The sequence below is a fragment of the Oxyura jamaicensis genome, chromosome 5 (genome assembly GCF_011077185.1).
Source record: "Oxyura jamaicensis isolate SHBP4307 breed ruddy duck chromosome 5, BPBGC_Ojam_1.0, whole genome shotgun sequence".
Taxonomy (NCBI): Eukaryota; Metazoa; Chordata; class Aves; order Anseriformes; family Anatidae; genus Oxyura; species Oxyura jamaicensis.
The window spans coordinates 6,347,709-6,362,317 of NC_048897.1; the positions used below are offsets into that span (position 1 = coordinate 6,347,709).

The window sequence follows — 14,609 nt, forward strand, 5'->3', positions numbered from 1 at the left end:
ACCTAAGTGCAAAAAAATGCGAGGGAAGTTTATGAGCCTACAAGCACAGACTAGCTAGCCAGAAACACTCCCTATGTCAGGCATCCAAAGCCTCCCTTGGAAACACCAAATGTGGGGCAGTCCCAGCTTCACACCCTTAAGGCAGGGTTTTGGGAGGAGTTTAAAGGGCATCTCTTCAGGAAGAGCACATCAGCAGGGCACAGAGCGTATGAAACTCACAGCACCCCCCTCAACAGCACAAAACTGCCTTCAAAACAGAAGGTGGGGAAAAGGAACCTCTTTCTGCCCCTCCTCCTCCCTTCTTCAGGGTGTGTGGCTCCTGTGGGTACCCCAGGCTTCCCACCCCAAAACAGCTGAAGACAGGAAGGGAAGAGCAGCGCTGTGCCCGTGCTGCCTCCCTGCTGCTGCAGGCTGGGTGGCTGCGCTGCTCGGTACCACCAGTGTTGGTTTTGGCTCAGCGCCCCCAGCATTTATGGACGTTGCAAACCCCGTGGCCCTCGCCATGGAGAGCAAGAAGTCAGAGCTCCCGTGAGCCTCCCCAGGCTTGCAGGAAACACAGGGGCCACCATAAATGTCTTTTCCTACAGTTCTGATGATGAAAAGCTTCATTTTTAACACTGACAGGCCAGAACAGGGTGATGGAGCAACATTTTAAGCTTTCTCTATAAATTGAAAAAGAGCTCGAAACTCTTTACTTTTTTGTCCTTGAGAAGGGAACAACCATTTGCTGGCGCTGTCTTAAGTTGATGTTCCTGAGAGTGCTTTGACAGCAAGCAGCATTTACGACCTTGGCAATTTTATTTAAAAAAATTAAAAGCTCAGATGCCGGGAACACGTAGGCTTGAGCTCTCATACACAGCAGCAATCTCTGCGTACAGGTGCCTTGAAATTTCTGTAGAAGTTAGTGGTCTTCATGCTGTAAGCTGCTTTCGGAAATAGGTGATTCAGGTGTTCCCGTGTATAAAACGCGACTCCATCCCCAAGTAATTTCACAGGAGCTTGGTAAACTAACTTGAAAACATCTCCCTCTCGTATTTGCTACAGGGTGCTAACACAGAAGAGACTTTCATTCAGCAGCTCTGCTTTCATGCTTGTAAATTCACTTTGCTTCAACATCAATGTTTTTGTAGAAAAAAATGCATGCGACACTCAAGCCCAAAGAGATGCTCTTGTGGATTTCTGAAAAGGCAGCCAGAAAGCAGCCCGTAATAGAAGCTCACTCGCAAGCTGTGCCACGGCTGCTATTGCTCGATAATATCCAAAATTACTGCTGCAGAGAATTCAGCAGCAGCAGGGTACCCTCCTTTGTGATCTTCTGCTGGCTTCCAAACCCAGTCTGAAAGAAAACAAGGTACCACCACACAGGTCTCCCACCGTGTTTCCAAACGCAGCCACGAAGCTGCCCTGCTCCGTCCTGGGATTTATTTCCCCTCCTGTTTGCGCCTGGCTTTTGATGCAGAGGGAGAATCTGACAGTCCTGGTTCTGCACTGGCAGGACACAGGTCTCCCTCTGTCAGAGGACGGCTCCACGACTCCGGCACACGAAGAGAAGATGAGATGCTCCTTCCCAAGTGCAACAAAAAATGCTGTGCCAGACTTTAAAGCGGGCGGGCACCACGGGCAGCGTGTCGCAGTAACACTGGGGAGATTGCAGAGGCAAATTGGAAAACAACAACAACAAAAGCAAACTTTTAAGAAGTCCGTTTGGCAATCCTGCCAGGTGCTCAGGCTGGATGCTGAATTACGATCAGCTGAAAAGTTCCATCTTCCAAATACACGAAACCTTTTACAGTCTTACCACAACCCTACTACAACAGTGGATGAGCACCCATTTTGCACATTTCCCCTCGTATCTATCTCACTTCACCAAGCCAGTGAAAAAATCTCAACGCTAGGAACCCTTCTTCCCTGTAACAGCCTTCCCTCTGCTTTGTTCTGTACAAGCGCACAGCAAAACACCGCTCTTACTTTGGTTCAGGGATGACAAAACACCCAGACATTAAAAAAAAAAAAAAGTTATTTCCTAAGAGCCTGACATGAAAAAAAAAAAAAAAAGTGATTCCATGAAAGTGAGAGAAAAAGGGTAAACCCAAAGGCCATCAGGGTGGTGGGAGTGCCAATGTAATGCAACTTCTGGTCTCAACTAGCCTGGAACAGAGGGGAGCAGGCATCAAGCCCCACGCTGGACAGCCATCCTCCAGCTGAGCAAACGCAGCAGGGTCCAGCGCAGGAGCACCGGATGAAATTCTCAGCCTGACTTCTCGGGCCGCCAGAAGAGATGGCCGGGCATTCCCTTCTAACCTTAACGTCCGATAGCTCTCTGAAATCTCGCCTCTCCCCCACTCACTTCTTGCGGCTGTCCAGCGGAGCGCTGACGCGCGCTTTACTCCAGGCAAGCATTGCCCAACAAACGGCAGCAGAGTTAATTGGCCTTAACAGCGAAATCCCAGGTTAACCCACAAACACTCCAGTTTTTAGCAGACGATGAAGCAATATTTACAGCTTTCAAACTAAAGAAACGCGATCGGTGGTTTTGTTTACCCACTGAAGTGGAGTAAACTCACTGCTAGCTCTGCTGACACAGATTCTGACCTGCTTTATCTACACAGAAAATGCAGTTGCATTACTTACTGTTTGGCAAGGGTCTTTTTTAAAAAAATTAGACGTAAGTATGATATATTAGGAGGAAGAAACCAAGAGCCTCTGAAACCTGGAATTGAGATTTCTGAGTGGTGAAAAGTTACACCGGCTATGAATTCCTTCCAGGTTCACCAAGGAATCCGTGACCATCAGTCTTCAGTCCTTAGTGCTGTTAGCGCAGACAGGATGAGCAGATACGACAGCATAACTGGGATTCCACTATGCCTGCAGCTGGCTAAAATAAAGCAATAAAATATTGTGAGGCCACAAGACCTCCTTCTGTGATTTCCCTTTCCAGAAGTATGAAAATCCTATTTGCCACTCAACTGAGACACACAAATACATTGAAAATCTCCAAAATGAATAAGCAGCTATTCCACTCCGAGCTGATAACTCATCACGGCCTTTGAAAAAGGTATTTGGGGAGAAGAGAAAAACTATTCTCTCCTGCCCAAGAAATGTAACTGTGGGACTAAAAGGATGACTGCAAGCCCTCCTCCGCTCACTTCAGGGCTTTTTTTCCCTGTTGTTAACTTAACTATCTTACCATCTAAACAGATAAGTAAGGTATTGGTATTTCAGGCATTAAGACACCCTTCAAGAAGCATTTCTTGGGCACACAATCTCATGCTCTAAGCTCATGAAGTCAACCAAAATGATGTTCTTAAGCATTTCACTCTTGTCCTGGCTCAAACCATACATTAATAACGTTTAACACAAAATATCTTAAACAAATCCCAAAGTACATTACACAGCAGCAGCGACACCGCTCTGCAATTTGTTGCACCAGTCCTACCCTATGGACGCACGTGAATAAAAACATTCCAACTCAGTGCTACGCGGCTCGTAAGTAAATTGCACCAAAATATACTTAACCGCAGCTCATTACTGCTGTGCTGAAAGAGTTACAACCTACATAAATCTGAAGTACTGTTTCCTTACTTCTATTTCTGCATATTAGCTGAAAGGTAAATGAGATATCATGAAACCGAGAGGATAAGCAAAGTTTAATTTATTTATTTTTGTACCAAAGCAGTTAAACACACAACTTGTTCTGAATCCCCTTGGCAAACTCTCAAGGGGTTTTACACCACTGCACTCCACTACAATAAATCAGTGCCTTTCAAGTAAAACCAACAGTGACATTCAAGATTCCACCACCTGGCACATCTCCCTTTTTGGGGTCGGGCTGGCCTGTATTTTTAACTTTAAAAATATTTCTAAACGGTGGTAGAGTTTGCTGGGGAAGGGTTATCATAGGACACTGGTGGGATGGGACTCTTGTCTGCACATTTAGCAAAATGAGAAGGATTCCTGACCCATAACTGAGATGCCTCTGCAGGCCAGCAGTGCCAATAATAAATACCAGCTGGTTTTCCTGCTCAGCGCTGGTCAGCGTCTCTCCCACGCTGGAAGGGGGAAGCTCCCAGGCTGTCAGTGCCCTGGTCCTTGCAAGAGGATGTTTACAAGCAGCACAGCAGAGATGAAATGAAAACAGATGGTAGACAGATGTGAGCGGAGTCAGGAAGGGGAAAGCTGCCTGGAAATGTTTTTAGCAGTGTCACTCTCTGGCTCACCCAAAACCACCCCACACGCATCCGCAGAGATAGGAGGAAGACTTACGCTGCCAGAAAAAGCACCAGCATTGCTTACAGGGTGTCCCAGAGAGGCCTGAATTTTCACATGTTGAGCAAACTAAAACCAAGCACCTTTTCCCATTCCTCTGCGTTACCTCTTTGAGCACAAGTCACACACGACAGCAGCACCCGTGCTCCCCGATGAGGGGTGCAGTATTCTCACCAGGGGAGCTGGAGAGCTGTTCAAACAGCCATTCATCTTTGACAAGCTCTGGACAGCTATTGTCCACGTTACAGACAAAGAGAGGCAGGCACTGAGGGCTGTGCTTTCAGGGGGAAAGCTGCTGATGTAAGGAAGGCTCCCGGGGGAGCTACCTGCCTGCCTGCCCTCGCTGCTCCAAGCGCTGCACCGGACTCCCTCAATCCCAAGTTTTCACTGCTGATGCACAGCGTCTGGGCGAAGCAAGTGGGCACAGGTTTATCAGCTTGCTATCACGGAATGAGTAAATGCCACGTCTCCATCTTTTTAAATGAAATCTACTCCTCGCATGCCCTTACCGGACAGCAGAAGGTAATTTATTTCTTAAGAACAAAAGCTTGAATATATCGCCCTAGCAGCCTGCTGCATTATGACCCCCACGCTAATCTTATTAAGAGAGAGGTTACTGGGCTCTTTGTTGGTGAACAGCACATTAATGAGATCTCCTTGAAATAATCCCATCTCTAATATGCAGGGAAAATTACATTTTCCAGCGTAATTACTATGTCAGTCAAAAACCCCAACTCCATCATTAATTGCTTTTCTCCAGATTCCAGCAGCTTCTTGTCAAGCGGCACAACTCCGGGAGGAGGAGGAGGGGGGATAGAAACACGGGAAGTTTATCTTATGAAATCAAACCTACAGCGCATGGGGGAGGCTGTGCCTGGATGGAGCCTGTTGTGTTAGAAGCAGGAGCTGCAGGCATCCCCGGGGCACTGCAGTGGAGCTGGTGCCCGGGCACAGCCTGGCAGGAGGGGATGCTGCTGGGCAGAGGTGGGAGGAGAGCGGTGCCCGTGCTCCCCAGGGAGCTGGTCAGATGGAGCAGGCTTCAGAGGACAGAGGGCTCGTGGCTGAAGGATGGCAGGGTGACCCTGAACCATAGTGCTGTCACTGACCCACCTGGGCTCAGTAAGGGCGCTCAGCTCCCTCCCTAAACTTGGGGTGTTGCACATTTGTCTTCAAAGTAAAAAATCTGAAAGGTGGTCAGCTCCCACCTGTCCGTCTGAAGATCTATTTGAGAAAAGAAGCATAGGGTATGTGAAGTGGGAAGCCAAAACTGACACCTCGCATATGCAAAATACGGCCATGTCTCCCTACTTCAGTCTGCAACAAATGCACAGTGCTCTGCCTGATAACAAAAGCGTGCCATGACCAGAGACCCCAGTACAGCGAATTCAAGGCCTGGGACAGGACATGCAAACAAAAACAAAGGATGTAAGCCACCGGTTTGGGTTTTTGCCAGCATTTGAGTTATATACCAGACTATATCAGAGGGAAAAACACAGTATTTCAGACTAATTCAGATTAGTTTGTGTTACTGAGGAAAAATGAATGCTTTTAAGACCTCACTTAGGCCTTCACCTCATACAACACAGAACAACAGTATTTTGACGAAGATGCCACCATGTAAATGCCCAGATAAACTTAAGTGAATTTATCTGGTTTTTCTTTTTTTTTGGTCAGTACAAAGTCTGCCATCTGGGCTCCGTCGTAAAACGAATATGAAATTTTATTACAAACCATATGATACCAGCAGGAGCAGAGAAAGTTGAAAACAGCATGAATGTTTAATATTGGGCACTAAAGTAAAACACTCTCCCCTTCTCTATTATTTATTTTCTTGGGCTTTTGTAAAACCCAGACCTCCCTCAGCCTGCCTATTCTGACAATTGCTTCAGTAATGCCTATTAACAGGAACAGCCTCACAAACAAACCCATGCAAATCAAAAGAGTCCACTGATAATTAAAATGGGTCAGATCCTCATTAGAGATGTTTGTCCCATCCTTACTGACAGGTCATCAAGTGAAAGAGCCCTTGCAAAATAGCATTTGTTAATTACGTGCAAAGTGGATTGAACAACATTCGAAGAGTGGAAATGATGTGGTCGTAAAAAATTGCCTGGGCATTTGAAGAGTCAATCACAGCTATGGCAAAAATAAAATTAACAACAAAAACATGACACTCTGCAAGGATTTTCATTTCGTCTACTTGTGGGCTTTAATTTTCCAGGTGATGTATTGACTATTTTTGGATGAAATGCCGGATCAGTTATAGCTAACACTCCGCTTGACTATTAAAATGAAAATATACTAAACAGAAAGCTAGGTCAGAGCAAAGCGCTTCAGTCAGCTAACCGGCTGCTTGGTGAGAAAGAAGCATCATATCCTGACTCCCCAGTCAAATCCTACCTTTAAATCAGGCTGAGAAAGTAGCTCACTGATTCCTGCTGCTTTCCTATCACGAGCCAACAGATGTTAATGCCAGCAGCACCACAAGGCACTCACCGCAGCTCTTAAAGGGATTGCAGGGCAGTCAGTTCTCGTACTGAGTTCAGCAGCTCTAGAGGCATTTTGTTTCAGGGCACAGAGCCGTTCTTACTAACAAGGTTTTCATAAATAATTATCAGATGCTCTCTGACATAAGCCAAGCTCCTTGAAAAAAACACCTCGAGTACCCAGAGACAGAGGTTTACCGGGTAGTTTTTCTTCCTGGGCCCAACCCCTTCCCTACCCAGCCACTGTGGGCTCACCGCTGACAGCCACGTCCACAAGGCACGTCTGAAAGCTCCCACGAGGGACACAAGCTGCAGCAGCCCCTCCGTTTCCACAGAGCATGGCCTTCAAGATTAGCCAGCTTCAAATCCAGAGCAGCACTTAGGCACCCCAAAAAACCATCCACAAACCTGTCTCTCTCTCAAGCAGATTAGATTTGTCCTTCAGGAAGTGACTTCAGTCATACAACATAGACCAAAGCGTGGTTACCTGCGTTTTTATTTCTGCCTGCCTGTTCCGAACTGACCTTCCTTCCCTTTAAAAACCATGCAGGTATGCTAAAAAAGTATGTGGCGTGTAGGCTACCACTGAAGATGCTAGCAGAAAATGAAAGCATGAGGATGTATGGAGAAGACTGCTGTTAAATCCAAGCCATCATAAATTAATATAGCCTCACTAAATAAACACAATAAGCAATTATTAACAGACCACTTCACATGTTCTGTTTTGAACAAGAGTCTGTCAGAGACATGCTGAAGCCTACAGAGTGAGAGCTGTGATTACTGAGCTATTTATTCTGAAAATCAGTTACTACTCTGCTTTATTAAAAATGAAGCCAGAAGAACTGCCTAAACTTACACAAAACTCTTTTGTCTTACATAAGGGAAAAAAAGGCAAAGAGAGGACTGTTTATCTGCACTGCAGGAGGACTTCACATGTCAGTCCTCTGTGAACGCCTGAACGATGGGTGGCTGTATGCTCTCATACCCCATGCCTCGCTAGCCCCACGCCACATGCCTGTGTTTCTTCATAAGTGTAGTGAAATTAGGATAACACAACTACAGAGCAATGAATCCGTTAACTGAAAAGAAGGAAGAAACAGCTGAAGCATTGCAGCTGTTCTTTGTGCCACAAAGCGACTGGAGAAGCGCTCTGTGTGTCCACCGAGCAGCAGCAGACAAGAATTAATGAAATAACATGCTTCAAAATAGATGTTGCTCAGGTCACCAGTATGAACGCTTTACTCAATGTCAGCTATCTCTAATGAAAATGCTAATAGAGAAGTGAAAAGAGAAGCCAAAGTCTCCCATTAGGTATGCCTAGGGAAACTGGGAAGTATTTTGTTTAATTTTAAAATTACACTATTCTCACCACAGCATGAGAGGAATCAGAACTTCGTTCCCAGTATGAGAAAGGCTATCGGCTCTGAAAGAACAGCAGCAGTATTTTTAAGGCTATGCTATTCCCCACTCCCACCCCCATGAGGAGTCCCAGCACAGGAAACGCTGAAGTTCTCTGTGTTAGCTACTGTGAACTGCTAAGACGTCATCATTTGAGTTTCCAACTATTTTGTGCCTTTTTTGTATACATTGCATTACGAAAGTAAAGTGTGGCTTCTACTGGGAACAGGAAAAGTGACATGAGCATTATAGGGAGCCTGTGAGCTGTAATATTACTTCTCCGTATATAAAAGGTAGGGTAAATACTTTACTTGCCTTCAAATCAAGCAAACCACTTGCTTTTTTCATCAGCAAAAGAAGATTGGGTATTTGGACTGGTAGGCTTTTCTGTGACATTTCCAACAGTTTAACATTTTCCCCTCATACAAAGTAAGGAAAAGATAAAACTTATTGAAGAGAAAAAAAACTCGGGAATAATAGAAACTAAAATGTTTCTTCAAAACAGGTAGCTTCCTGTTTAAGCATCCACTCTTAAAACCTATTATGTGCAAAACCCTTTTACAAATGCTTAAGCACCAGTTAAATCCCCATTTCCAGCCACAGCAATATGCCCCCACTCAAGCCATTTCTAATCAAACTGAGACAGAAGAAGGGCAGATGCAAAGACAATGGACAACTACTCCCCAGTGGCAGAGCTAAGCTATTAGCACAGTATTGGTCTGTGTAAGGTGAGCAGATTGTTCTGGTTTGTAATTTATTCTTCTGCTAGGATCCTGTTAACATCTCTTTACCGTAATGGAGACAGCTTTAGCTCAGCTTGCATTCCCCAAAGGCAGTCCAGGGTTGAATGGGTGCCCAAAGTCACTTTTGGAAGGCATTTTAACAACAGGGATCGTCCTTGATACATAAAATTGAAGGCTCTTTGCAAATGAGGCCACAAAAGCAGCCCATGGCTGCAAAACCCAGCATTAGAGTCCAATATCACTAAACCTCAGATGGCTCCGTGCAGGCTCCACGCAGCACGTGCTCTACCAGTGCTCAAGGTTCATTTTGTCCTTGTCTAATTTAGACTGGCCTCTTCAGCTTTCTTAGAGACACGTGTCAGGTGCTTAGAATAACTACTGCTGGATCCTGGAAAATAAGCAACGTGGAAGGAAAATACTGTTTCCTGGCATACTGCAGTGTATTAGCATTACCAACATAGAAATGGCTGGTGAAAACAATGCTGTGAGAAAAGCCATTTGTTATGTTGCAGAGAGGATTGAAGATAAATGGCAAAAGCAAAGGCATCCTGAGTTAGCCATTAAGGCAGAGAAATTGCCTTTTGCATTTCCAGAGGAGCTTTCGTCATGCTACAGAGCAGCAGTAAAACACAACGCCCACGTAGAAGGCAACAATACAAGGTGCAGAGACAGGGGAAGACCAAGGACACCAAGGAAGCACCCATCTCACAAACTGACTTTAAAGGTTTTACCTGTAAGATGTGCACTTTTACACAGAGTAGGTGACACAGACCAGAAGGCTGGTGCTGTAGCCCATTCTCCACTGGGACATCAGAAGAAAAGGTGCCCATATGGAAGGTAAGAAGACACCAAATGCCCTGGCTCTTGGGCCAGCACTTCCCTCTTCCAGATAGGCTTCTGTCTACCTGACCTCCTCACCCGATGCCATTTCAGCAGTACCTGTGGAGCCAGACTGCCTTTTGCAATTACTCCTCGCTCTGCCGCAGCAGACAGCCCCACTGACAGCCACCACAGCTGACGTACAAAAGGTCTCACACTCGGTTGCAATTCCTAAAATCCATTGCAAGGTAGCCTCTGATGCAGACTTTGAAAGAATTTCAGGCATATTCTATTTTCAAGGCTTATATTTAACTAATACACTCACTCCTGATGATTTGTTAAAAGCACAATATATAGACTCCAAGCACAGACTCCAGAGAGCGAGCCTATATTGGTATGTAGTGTTTATATAAACATACATATTGTGTATGTATTTCTAAATAGAATTCTCAAGTTTCGCATTCTAACAAATGTATCTTTTAATGTTGGTACATAGGGTGAAGAGGTAGGGACAGAGAAATAAACACTTCATATAATTGTCTGTAGCAGATAGTCTTGCACAGTCTGCGACTCAAACAATTCAAACTGGTAGACGAAGTGCAGCTGCAGTTCTCAGAGTTATTTTTAACACCATTTCCCCACTCAGGCTGTCTTGTCGCCTCTCTCCATCTCAGAGCACGCATTAAACCGCAGTCCGACAGTGTTATCGGCACCTTTGTCAACAAAATATACTTGTCTCCTCGGGATGGTGAAATGTGTGTCACAAATGAATGAGATTTCTGGAGTTCAGCAGCAATCTACAGGGAAGTGTTAATTAGAACAGACCGAGTCAGAAGCAAGCTCAACAGACGCAAACTAATTAGCGCCAACAAGCAAAGCAGGGCAGCTCTGCGGAGGCAGCACTCCATCACTGGCTTCTAAGAAGTTAGCACTGCCTATTTCCGGGCTTCGGTCTCAAGATGACATGAAAACATATGTTACCAGACCAAGAGCCCCACAATCAACAGGAAGATCTGCTTTTTCTCCATCACTCGGTTACCCTCGTCAACACATTCCTACCGCAGCATCCACAAAATCACAGACCTTCAAGATTTCTCTGACATAGGGGACTGTGGGTCCCCAGAAAGGGAGGCATCCTGTTGAGCCTCGGCTGGACTCGCAGTCTGTAGCTGCTCCCAGTTTCCTCAGGAAATTTAGGACCACTGGGCATCAATGCAGAATTAAAACAGACTGCTTCGGTGCGGAACAGAAAGGGTTTGTAAAAGTTTGGCGGAAATGTGGGAAAAGGACTTGAATGAACCATTCAGTATGTCAGCTTGCGAGCTTACAGCTTAAATATTGCTGCCTAACTGACATTAGTCAAGTAAACAAATGCTTTCCAAGTGTTGCATCAGATGTTGTCCAGATGAATCCCCATTTTTCCCAGATGCAACCTAGCAGATGGATTGGGACACAAGCAATTCTGTAAGCAGACAAATAAGAGGCTGGAGATGCTGAAAACAATAGGATAAAACAAAGCAGTACAAAGCACATCCAAGGCTTGTTTCTCACATCCGCGTACTCACTAATTTCCTAATTTTAGAGGAAAGAATTTCAGATAAAATACAAATTATAGATAATTCTAGTAACCAATGGGTCAGCATCTATAGTTTCCATTTCTTCTGGCTTACTGTATTATTTTTAACCCTACGACTATAAGCTGAAGAGCCCACAAACATGTAAGATTTCAAGAAACTTATCTGCTAAATTCTGCCTCTGTACCATGGCTGCCTCAAACACTGCACGGCCATCAGCTGCAAGACTGCTCACATTTCCCTCTGCCAGCAGCCCAAGCTCCATCTTGATTCAAGCACGTAATTCCTTTAATAAATGTAACAATGCTAGAACTCTTTGGTATCTTGTCCTCTTACTTCTTTTGCTCAAGAACCTACTGTATCTGAGGTTATAAATTTTCTTTTCCTATCCTGCCTAAATAAAGCCAGCGTGTATACTGAGCATAAGAAAATTAAAGCTGGATCCTAAATAAATAAAATCAAAGCACAGGTCCCGCCAAAGCTAATGAGAGCTCTGGAAGCATAGCATGGGCTAAGGAAAAAAAAAATCAAGCATGCTTTTAGATACAAACATTTGAGCATTTTAACCACAAGCACCTCTTGGCACAAAATGAATTAGAACGATCTGGTTTCTCAGCATTAATGCTGTGACCAGTCCCCGCTGGCCCACTCAACTTTCTAAAAGCATCTGCTCTCAAAACTGAACTTCTGGTATCAAAGGAGGTAGGATGAGAAAGGCAGAACAAATTAAGTGTTCTTGCCTGCATTCCTCAGCTTGGCCCTGCCAGGGGAAAGAAGAGAAGGACAAGACTGTTAGGTTTAGCACATCAGAAAACCATCCTTTCTGAAAGAAGCACTTTAGCAATAGGAGTACGTATCACCTGCTGTCATTGGGAGAGACAAGACCTTACAGTCTTAAAGCTGAGGGCATCATACTCGCATATGACTGGATCAAGAAGGAGTTAATCAGAGAATCATTAAGATTGGAAAAGACCTCCGAGGTCATCTGGTGCAACCATTCCCCGACCACCAGTATTACCCACTAAACCATGTCCCTAAAAATGGGCCAAATGCTTTTATTACTGCATTTAAATAGAGCAACGATATACAATCACAGCAGTTTACAAAGAATTTAAATACGTGTACACCCTCTTCAAGCCCTGTTTTCTTCCCTTTTACAGCAGTAGAGAACTGGGACCAACATAACCCACTCCCAGTAGCACCATGGCACTGCCTGCTACAGAAAAGAGCTGATCAGCTCTCCGTTGTGTACTGAAGCAGATGGTGTGTAAATACACGGGAGCCTAACAATACCTAGTATTTCAGAGATCCCATTTCTTTCTCATAGCAGAGTTTAAATATTGCAAAACACAAGGACAGATTCTTTCTTCTTACAGAACACTGTAACAAGAACGAAATCCAATCAAGTCAACAGAAATACAGAGGTGTCAAACAAGTATCAGAAGACAATTGTCATTCTTGAAAGTCATACATGTTACAGAAAACATCAAGATTACTTACACAGGGTGTTTTTACAATAAAGGACATCATAACTGCATGAATTACATCATCTTGCATGATCTGTGCAAACAATTTTATTTTATTTTTTTTGCAGTAGGCACACACAAAAAAGAACCTTTCCTTAGCTCCCCACTCCTTTCACCCAGAGAAAAGCAGAGCAACAGAACTGCACTAGGCAAGCTTTGATTTATAATTGCTTCAACAATCTGGAAGGGAATTATATTATATAAACCAAAGCCATCATGCAATTTAACATGTTTCACAAAATTAACCAACTAAACACACCCAGCATACCTCAGATCACTTCAAGCATTTACCTTATAGGTTAACTGAAGCCTTGTGGACAGCAGTTTGAAAGCCATTAAGACACCTTTGCTTAGAGATAATTTTCTTCTTATTATTATTTTTGCATTGACATGAACTATGATAAGGTAGATTGCTCTCTCTTCCCATTGCTAGCTTTTCGCCATCCATCAGGGCCAGGACAGAAATCTGGCTGGGTATGTTCACACATCCCACTGTTTTTTACCTTTGTCTATATGATGTCAGCAACCAGTGGCAGGCTGACATTGCGAAGGACCTGAGATACAGAGTAAAACACAAAGGCCATGGTCAAGCTAAGAACTAGCTAGGCCCTTAAAAAGCAAATCCCTTCTCTGAGACTATTCACCAGACTGCTGGCTATAGGAAAGAGAATTGTAAAATCTGGTTTTCTTTTCATTATTATGCAGTCCCTTACTTAATTTCCTTTCTCCAAGGAGAAATGGGTAAGGGAAACACTGTAACTTTTGTTTACAATTCATTCTAATTCTGACCTCAGAGGGGAGCACAAGTGAGATCTAGGCATGCAATCCATTTCTTTGTCTCGCCTGTACTAACACAAAGACTCTCAAGCCTGGGTTGCAAGCATCATTGCAAGAGTCACACACAGAGACTTATTTGAATGAAGAAGAGAAAATACAAGAGATTTGTTCCTTCTACCCCCACCCCCACAAATTCTATTTTTATTTTCTTTCCTCTAAAACAATAATAAAAAAATCATAACAAAAGAAACCTCTGCATCCTCAATTGCATAGTCAGGAAAGGAGACCCCAGACACAAATATATTTAGTACCTTACCAAAGGCTACATGTAGCCTAAGAGAATCCAAACATCAATTGCTAACACATCAGGGGGCAGCTAGTGAGACACTGGTATAGCTACTCTGAGGTGCTGAGGCATGTAACGATTTGCTCCTTTGGCTTTGAAAGAGCAGGCAGGCTCCTGCACAAGCCTACCAGTTAGCTTTGTGAGAAAGCTGCACTAGGTCCACCTGACTTGATGCAAGATGCTTTAAACTCTCACAGCTGCACAAACTGATTATGAAATGCGACAATGAAATACACTAATTATCAAACTCCCAGAATAGAATGGTGGCTTTTTTATCCACTTTTACGCAAGTGATCAGCAACAAATTGCTTAAACTGTCTTTTGAACTTACTGTATAACACAGCTGTTACGGCTCTCTGTAGCCACGAAGGTAATTGGGAGACCTTGCGTAGCACACGGTTGTTCTAATTTGCTCCTCTCTTTATAGCCACTGGAAAGAAGAGCAGAAAGAAGGATCAGCTTTTCTTTATTGTTTCAGTCAGACAGAAAACTCCCCTCTGAATTTTCTTTTAGTTGTTTCTTTGTGGCATGGAACATTACAAGGGCCTTATTGCACCGTACCTGCTAGCACAGGGCAATGCCTACACACTGGAGAGCTTGTGGCCTGCATGGTAAAACCATTAATGACCCAAACACCTTTACAGTTTCTAGCCAGATGTAGTAAGGTAGAGGTA

General features: G+C 44.2%; 1 long non-coding RNA gene across 1 annotated transcript; it reads right to left on the reverse strand.

The window, feature by feature from the left end:
* Window positions 1–2,657: 2,657 nt before the first annotated feature.
* LOC118168016 lies at window positions 2,658–9,705 on the reverse strand. Its single transcript, XR_004751330.1, has 2 exons — window positions 9,625–9,705; window positions 2,658–2,875 (listed from the first exon to the last, which is right to left on the reverse strand). It is a non-coding gene; the product is annotated as an uncharacterized LOC118168016 (long non-coding RNA).
* Between the last annotated feature and the right edge of the window lie 4,904 nt (window positions 9,706–14,609).